Genomic DNA, 8,540 nt, shown 5'->3' with positions numbered 1-8,540 from the left:
ACAAAGCTGCTTGCCATGGTGCTGCATTAGCTGGAGCAATTACTTAGGTAGCAATGCACAGAACAACAACCAGCAGGGGTGCTGTTCTCTGTCCGACTTACAGATCACACTGATTTGAGTACAAGTGGGACAAAACGTCCTGACAGAAATCACTAAAAGACACTCCACCAAATCCAAACTTCACTTTGGCTTCAGTCTTTGAATACTTGTAATGATCTCATCCCATCATTCGTTTAGTCAATTATTACACTTATTAAACTGCTTCCCTACTGATTCCCTCTGCAGATATACACTCAGTATGTATATGTGTTGATGTTCTATTAGTACATCCTAGCACAGTTTGCTGTCAGTACCTCATTGCTTTCTGTGTGATTGATTCACATTATATGAGCTGGTCAATGTTTGCCACTGGCAGTTTTACTCTGAGCTTAGAGTCCAGCAAGCTGCTGACCTGCCTTACAGGCACTGTTCTCTCATCTAACAATTGGCTTCCTGTCAAACACGCTCACATTAACCATCAACAACACAAACTATTACATTTGCAGGGAGCTTTTCAATTTCCCCTCTGAGAATAAAGGAGACAGAACAGCTCAGGGTTCAGTTATATAACTCAGGTTTATATTGTTTATGCAAGTAGAGAGCTTTTGACCAACTAAAGCGTTTAGATTTTCTATCATTCAAAAACTGTATTGTGAGGGGATACAGATGTTTGTGTCCACATTGCTTATATATACCAGGAATCAGATGGTAAAGATGATCACTGATATTGTAGCACATATAAAAGGAGAATATAGTGGTATATTTTTGAAATGATGGACATTGACGTGGCAAACAATAATCTGCCCTCTGGATATGATTTGCAACGTGTTGGTTATTCTTCGTTGAGGATCATATGTTTTGTCTAAATGCACATTTGTCCTCTGAGTGATTATTGACCGTCATGCCATAAGATCAATGGAAGCATGACCTCTGAGCTAAAAAAAGAATCAGACAGTGCATTTACAACATGCAACATGCGGTCGGGAGTATCTGTGACTTTACATGTGACAAAACCTCTGCCACACTGAGCTCTGCGCAGAGAATTTTGAATCGAGAAACTATTTTTGGTAAGATTCGTCTCAGCGTTGCAATTATCACGCAAGAACACACAAAGCTGTTGATTGCAGAGAATCAGCTATTCACAGTCTCCGATTCTGAAAGAGTCGCTGATTTCATGGATATCAGCAATTTAGGCCAGTCTACTGTATTTCCCTTTTGCAATGCCACACACATCCATGCACTAAATATACCATGTTTACTGTTAAGAAGATAACAGAAAGCCTACAGGCCTGATGTCAGTGCACAGCAGCAAAGTACATACCTGTTGAATGTTGTATTAAATGTCAGACACATGAGTCATTTTTACTCTTTTTACACTTTAAATAGAACATCTGTGAAAAGATTTGTTCACTGCAACATGACAACTCAAGGAGATCCCCTGCCTCAGATATGAGTTTGTCGTGTCTGATAAACCTGACATTTTACTCTGTGAGCTCTTTCTGAATGTGTTCTTCTGAGGCCTGTGAGGACACGAGAGCATGCTTTGTCATCTGTCACAAAGCAAATGTGCCAGGCTTCCGCTGACAGGTTGTCACTCAGAGAAGACTGTGTGTTCCTGTTTAGGAGAAATAGACGTGAAAGACCGAGTGCAATACACTCTGACACCAAAAAACCCAACAAAAACACACATTAGTTCTCTCAGGCCTAAAATGAAAACAAACAAACAAACAGATATAGCCTTCTTTCAGGGTCTGCCTGGTCGATGCAATGTACCTTGACACGCCTTTAATCATTTACAAATCGGGAAGACCTTCTCTAGTGGAGCTAATATATCATCATTATATTGTCAATGGATGGTTGGGATTTGTTTGTTTAAATTTCTATACTTACAGTTTCATTTAAGATTATCAAAGCATTTTTTTTTTCTGCAGGCCTGGTTTAGTCCAAAAATGAAAAACTTACTCTAAACTCTAAAAGCGTACTACGCATATTTTATCAATTTGTTTTGATAACTTATTGAAATTAGAAGATTGAGACCACTGTCATGTCTACCTTACATTGCTGCCTTGCTCCATGCAAAGACTAAGAAAGTATTTGCAATTCCAGGGCTGATTTATGAACATGCTTACTGCTCCAAATATTTGATGTTATGAATTGTGTTTTAGTGATCTAATGAGCTAACTGGTTCCTGACCCAACAATTCTTCATATAACAGACTTAACCACTTTACCATGAGGTTTTATCAAAATAAGAATACCCCTTATTCTTGCCTTTCTGAAATGCACTTACAAGCAGAGAATACCTCCCAATATTAAAAATGCACATTTGAGATGGTACCCATTTACTATTTCTGTACAAATGTTGTACCTTCAATGTGTCTCTCTGCTTCTGATTTAGGACATAACATAAATTATAGTTCCTTTTTTGATGCTGAAGGTGGGGAGAAGATTTCATTTGAGGAACGAAGTCCAGCTGTGTGCACTCACTGGATGCTGAGTCTATGGCCCATAATAAGAGGAAATGGCTGTAGAAAAAGGGGGCAGCAGTGGGAGCACAAAGAGGATGCCAGGGGATTTATATGTAATAGCAGTCTATGAAACAAGCTTTTATGCTTCATGTCCTTCATTTCAAATTTCCTAAAAAGAAATTATGCTGCTCCAATGTGCTTTTGTGATTGTTCTGGTGGATAGTTTATCAGGATTTTGCCTTTCAGGATTTTGCCTTGTGTTATCAGAATTATATATGGCTGTTACAATTGAAGGCATTCCCCTTAAGTAATTACAGGCCTCCTGTGATATGCTTTAAAAATTCTTATAACGCATGTTTGAAATATGAGGTTTATAAAAGGACTCAAAAATGAGACCCATTGCAATCAATGAAGCAATATTTTGTCTCTGATTAATTTGAAGATTGTCAGTATATGATGATTAAGGGTCATGTTGGTCAAGCAGAATGGTTAGTTGATCCCTTTTCTTTTTTATCACATTACATAGTCAACTACACATACATTTCAGAATCATTAACTCCTGTGCAGCATTTTAAATCATTTCAGCAGCTCTGTGTTTCATACGCATGGCACTTAAAATGTATGCATTATGCAGTCACATATCACAGCTTTGTACTGAGCACCACGTTTAATTAAATCATGAGCTCCACGTGTAAGTGCAACATCACTTTGACTAATAGTCATGTGATCTCGTACTTACTGAGGATGAATTTTTAGCCCTAGGACTTTTTTCAGTTAATATGAAAGGGGCAAGTGGGTGAGCGGTGTAATCTCTGGATCAACTGTGGCTTTCAACCACACACACAGCAAGATTACTTTGATATAATAGACAGCTTTTACGAGAGAAGCCCATTAAAAACCATCTGATATTACGCCTATCTCCAAGGAACAGCATCTGACCTTTTCACCAAAAAAGCACTGGAGGAAATTTGCCAAATCGATAAGCACATTGACACTCACTGCTAAATATAATTGCTGTTATATAGTCCCTCCTCTCCTCACAGAACATTGTGTTCAGGACATGAATGAGCAGTCAATTAGCTATTACAGTGCTCATTTGTCTGTGTGTAATACCCTGCTTGTCAATCAGACAGAGTGACTTCACTGGGATAATCATACTCAGTAAACTCTTGGCACAGTGCAAATGAGTCAGAGGGGGGAAAAAAGTCCACAATCAGACCTATCTGTTGGACTGATGTGGCATATGTTTGTGAAGCTGAGCGTAGTTGTTTTGAACGACTGCCGAGATCAGGTGGGGAGCCAACATCAGGTGTGGAATGAGACACGGATCCCACAGGGGATTGCTGTGGGAAGTGTACCGTAAAATGGGGCTGCGATGGCAGGTTCATCACACCTTGTTGAATCCCTCTTGAAAAAGTGGAGATGAATATCCCACCCTAAAAATGTTCATTCAGAGAAACGGTTTGATATCAGTTATGCAAGAGGGCTAAATTTGTAACACATGGGAACGCTTCCAAACATCTGGCAATACCAATTAGACATGCAAGATTGACCAATATGGCCACAAGAGGAAAGAACTTTTTGTTTTTTAAGTTAATCTTTAAAACGTTTACTAGATTCAATCTTAGAGGATAAAAATAGTTTTTGTTATGAACTGCAATATTTAGAAAGGGATATAGAATTGTTCCTGTAGTTGGCCCACCACTTTGAACTGAACGGATCTATCCTAGAGGGTATCTTTGCTGATTTCATCCTTACCAATACCTATCTTTGTTTAGTATGGACACACTTGCAGTCATTGTCCTTAATTATCTGTTGTGTGGCAGTTTGGCAAGGAAGAAAAATCTGACCTTCTACCAGCCACCAGCACAATCATTTCAGATGGTTGGTGTCCCGGAAGAACTACAAATGATTACAGTGTGGTTTTCGAGGCAAATCCTTCTAAACTATATGTTAGCAAAAGATTTGTCCCAAAAGTAAGTGCGGGTGCAGAGGAAGTTATGGATGGAAATACTTTGAGAATTTTATCTACAGAGCACATTTAGTAATTTTGATTTGAGCCAAAATATGGTTGAAGAAATTGGGGCATTTATAGTATTATACATTGAAGATTTAATTTATGAAAAGAACTATACTACTAACACTTTTTGAATATCCATAAATACATTGCAAAATATCCCTTCGATAGAAAACAGTGAACGTTCCACCAGTCTCTGCTTAATTCAACATTAAATGCAAACAAGCAAACGATAGCAGGCTAACATACTAAAATAAGGTGTTGAACTCTGCATACTTTAAATATGCTTAACCTCATTTTACCACTGTCATCCAAGCAGACTACCGTAGTTTGTTTATGTTGGCATGTTGATCTGACCACATAATCTCACAGACATGAAAGCTTTTCAAAAAACTCTTGTCCAGTTTTCTTTTTCAATTATAACATTTTGCTAGAACCTAACAACGTTGCATTAATGTGAAATTTTTTGGAGAAAATCATCAAAGACAAAAGTTATTCTGCACGGATTACAAACTACACATTTACTTAACCCTCTGTTCCGAGTTCAGTCTCCTAAAATTCAGTTTTTGACATTAATGGCTATATGCATGAATTCAGCAAATGACTAAAAGACAACAGTAGTGTCAAACTTCACTTGTAAAAGTATTCACATCTTTTCATCATCTCTTGTTATTTTAGATGCTCCTTCGCAGACATAATGTGCTTTGGAAACTCATTTCCTAGTCTAATTAATTTGGTAGAAAAGTCAACTTCATATTTATTTATTTTTTTTATATTGAAGCCTTCTTTATGGTAACTCTTTTTGGATTTCTTTCCGGGAGTTTTGTTGATGCCCTACATTGAATAGTCAATTTAAAAATCTTCCCTGGGACCCAGGAGACCCTTGAGCGTCAGTCAGAACCATTTTCCTCCCAAATATGGTGACTGACACAGCATTATGATATCCAGTTAGCTGAAAGCACCTGCTCCCAATCTGTAATGAGTATGCACAGTTTGCTGCACATGAATCAAATGGTGAAAACCTGATGGGAACGGAGAGCGTTGGAAAGAAATAATGACCTTATGTCTGAAGCGCCAGTGGGCTGGCTCCATTTTAAACTCCCTCTAACCACCACTTTGACTTTCTGACACATTGGATGTAAAATTGATGCTTTAAACTGGCTCCTGACTGGATGGGCTGATCTCATATTGTTCTTGTTCTCCTTCTGTTCCTAAGGTTATGTTCATTTTTGTTCCAACCTGGAAAGCAATTTCTCGCCTTGTTGAAAGAGATCTTTAATATATATATTTTATCAGAATCTTGTAACCTCTCAAAGAAAGGATTAAAAATGTTCAGGTATAAATCTTTTAATAATCTCAGCACAGGGTTTGATTTGTGTAGCTTTAACAGGCACATGTGTAATAAGTAAGGCAATTAGTGGTGGTTCATCTCTTGGCATTACACTTTAGACCATAGTTAATGGAATATATTTTTTTAATATTAAAAATTAATATCATCAAGAAGGTACATAATGTAATGTTAATGTGTAGAGACAGAGTTGTTCATAATGTAACTAGTAATGTAATATAGTGGAGAATTCAACTATCAACTATTGCTCTTTTCTTTTAAGAATGTGAAGACTTTTATTTTCTTAAAGCTCCTGTCTTGAGTTGCTGCCAAATAAATGTCTTAACATTTTCCATGGCAAACATTTTTGATGACTAGAACCATTGGTTGCTCAAGAAAATGGGATAAGATTGCCTATGCAGTGCAGGAAAAAATCAGCAAAACGGTAAGCGGTATTGCTTTGTCCACAGGGGGCACCAAAATCATCACAAACAGAGAGTTTCTCACAGCAGCTTTAAATATTTATAATCCTTTGCAATCTTTATCTCTTCAATATTGACTTTTTAGTGTCTGTACAGAGAGAGCCTTGTAAGGCAGAGTTACATTCATACACACTTGGCCAATAAAGCTGATTCTGATTCTCTCACAACTGCTGAAACTTTCCCTGGTTTGTGATTCATTTTGCAATAAAATATAGCTGCTAATGGAGTGGGGAACTTAACAATTATCGGGGCTACATTTCAGCCAAACTATAACTCCTGAATGTGTGCATCAAGCAAACCTTTATTTTCTTTAATTACATATTATGTTAGACTATCAGTCTGTTTGCTTGACGCATTTCATTCCGCTCCATCCCAAATGCTCTATTCCTCCTTATCTCTGTGAAACAGTTGGGCTGAGGCCATCTCTCTGCTGGCTCTCATTTAGGCTGCTGCAGTCCTGTTGACTTCACACATGGAGGAATCCTTTTGTGTCGTTTTCTCAGAGGCTCTGATACCACAGAGTGCTCCTGTCAGACTCGAGACAAGCTTTTAATTAAAAGACGATTGCTGGGTAGTTTTTTCCTCTCTTGTCTTGGAACATTTCACTGTCACATCACTGGGTGACGAGATGGTGGAGGTGTGTAATCTGGTCCTCTTTTTAAATGGGATATCAGTTTTCTCTAAATCAAGCTGTGATGATAAAAAGTTTAAAGTAGTGTTCTATCATGGCATTGGCATCATTAAAATTAAAAGACACACTGGTTTCTCTGCATGGGCCAAATTGACCTGAAACCTTGACATTTTGTTTCATTCAAGTCTTCTTTTCAAAATGTCATTACACTGAAATACAAACAGATGTCCTAAAACATATTTCTAAAGCTGTGTTTGAAGTCCTTAATAGCTACATGGGTAATTCTACATCTACAGATGTACATCTGCCATTTTTTGATTCACACTTCTCTGAAATTATGCAGATGTTGATCCCAATTTGAAATATGATCACTCATCTCACACATCTTGAAACCCTGACGGGGATGCAAGCTCACTGCTAAGCTATGATGATGTATTAACTATATAACATTACAACAAACATATGCTGTAGGAGGATGATATAATGTCTTAAGCTTCTGACATTAAATAACTCTTTAAAAGGATTTAACATGTATACTTCCATGTATGATAAATTTGACCTCACATGGTTCTCACATGTTTGCACTTGGGTAAGGCATGTAAATGTGTGTACAGAACATGCAAACACACGTTATTTTGAATCTAAGGCGAAGTAAGCAACAGTTATGTAGGCTAAATTATTTTTACTGTTGACATCTGAAAGGCACCTATAGATTGAATCTTAACAAGTAGTTAAAGTAATGCAAGAAATGCAAAGGAACAATGACAAAAAAAATAATCAGACTGAATAATAACATTTCTTATGTCATCATAAAACCTCTTAACCTCTGTTTGCAAATGTTTTACACAAGTCTACGTTTTATTTATTTGATTTCATATTCTACATTTTATTCTGCAACATGCTATATTTCAGAGTTTATCTTAATATTCAACATTTCTACATGCTTGTCCCTGCATTGTTGACATTGTTTTTTAAACATTGTGCTAAAATAGGTTTTCACAATTTCTATACTGTTGATTGCGCAAGTGTTCATGGAAGCAAATGTCATTGCACTGTAAGTGATGCGTATGTACAACTGGTAATGTTTTCTTCAATGTGAGTGGCTGGGCAAATGAAAAAATCAGCAATGACCTGTTGCATTTGATTAAGCATAGTGCATGAATACATTATTCATGGAGGTATAATGTGGTTTCTTTTTCTCTCCATTGTGTGGCCTTTAGAGTCTACAATTTATGCATTCCTAAACTCTGAAAACTCTTGAAAAAACATTCGGAAATGAAATCTTTCTGAGTGGTTTATTTATGCGTCACACACAGTGGGGAAGTTTCCCTGTTGTACATAAAACACTACCAAAGTCATTAGCTGTTAACACATTGCTATTACACAACAGTGCCGCAAGGATGTTCCGCCATCATTGCGCCTTTTTTCTTGCACATTGCATTTGGAACTATGTAACATTGCCGTTGCAGGGTGTTGTTTTACATTGTGTTTTACCATTGAAGAGGCACAAGGCATGGCTCTTAAACTCATAGTGGATGTTTGACATGTGTCCCCTCAGTTACACCTGTGTCACTATG

At 37.3% G+C, this 8,540-nt stretch overlaps 1 protein-coding gene across 1 annotated transcript in view; it reads left to right on the top strand.

The window, feature by feature from the left end:
- The window catches only part of pttg1ipb (PTTG1 interacting protein b), an 82,183-nt gene extending 74,114 nt beyond the window's left edge, over window positions 1–8,069 (top strand). The window contains exon 8 of the mRNA XM_079357139.1: window positions 8,060–8,069. The gene's annotated coding sequence lies outside the window, so the exon portion shown is untranslated. The remainder of the gene's footprint in view (window positions 1–8,059) is intronic.
- The last annotated feature ends 471 nt before the right edge of the window (window positions 8,070–8,540 follow it).

The sequence above is a fragment of the Symphodus melops genome, assembly GCF_947650265.1.
Source record: "Symphodus melops genome assembly, chromosome: 12".
Taxonomy (NCBI): Eukaryota; Metazoa; Chordata; class Actinopteri; order Labriformes; family Labridae; genus Symphodus; species Symphodus melops.
The sequence above is the reverse complement of the archived record's forward strand: the minus strand, read 5'-3'. Positions and strand labels throughout refer to the sequence as shown.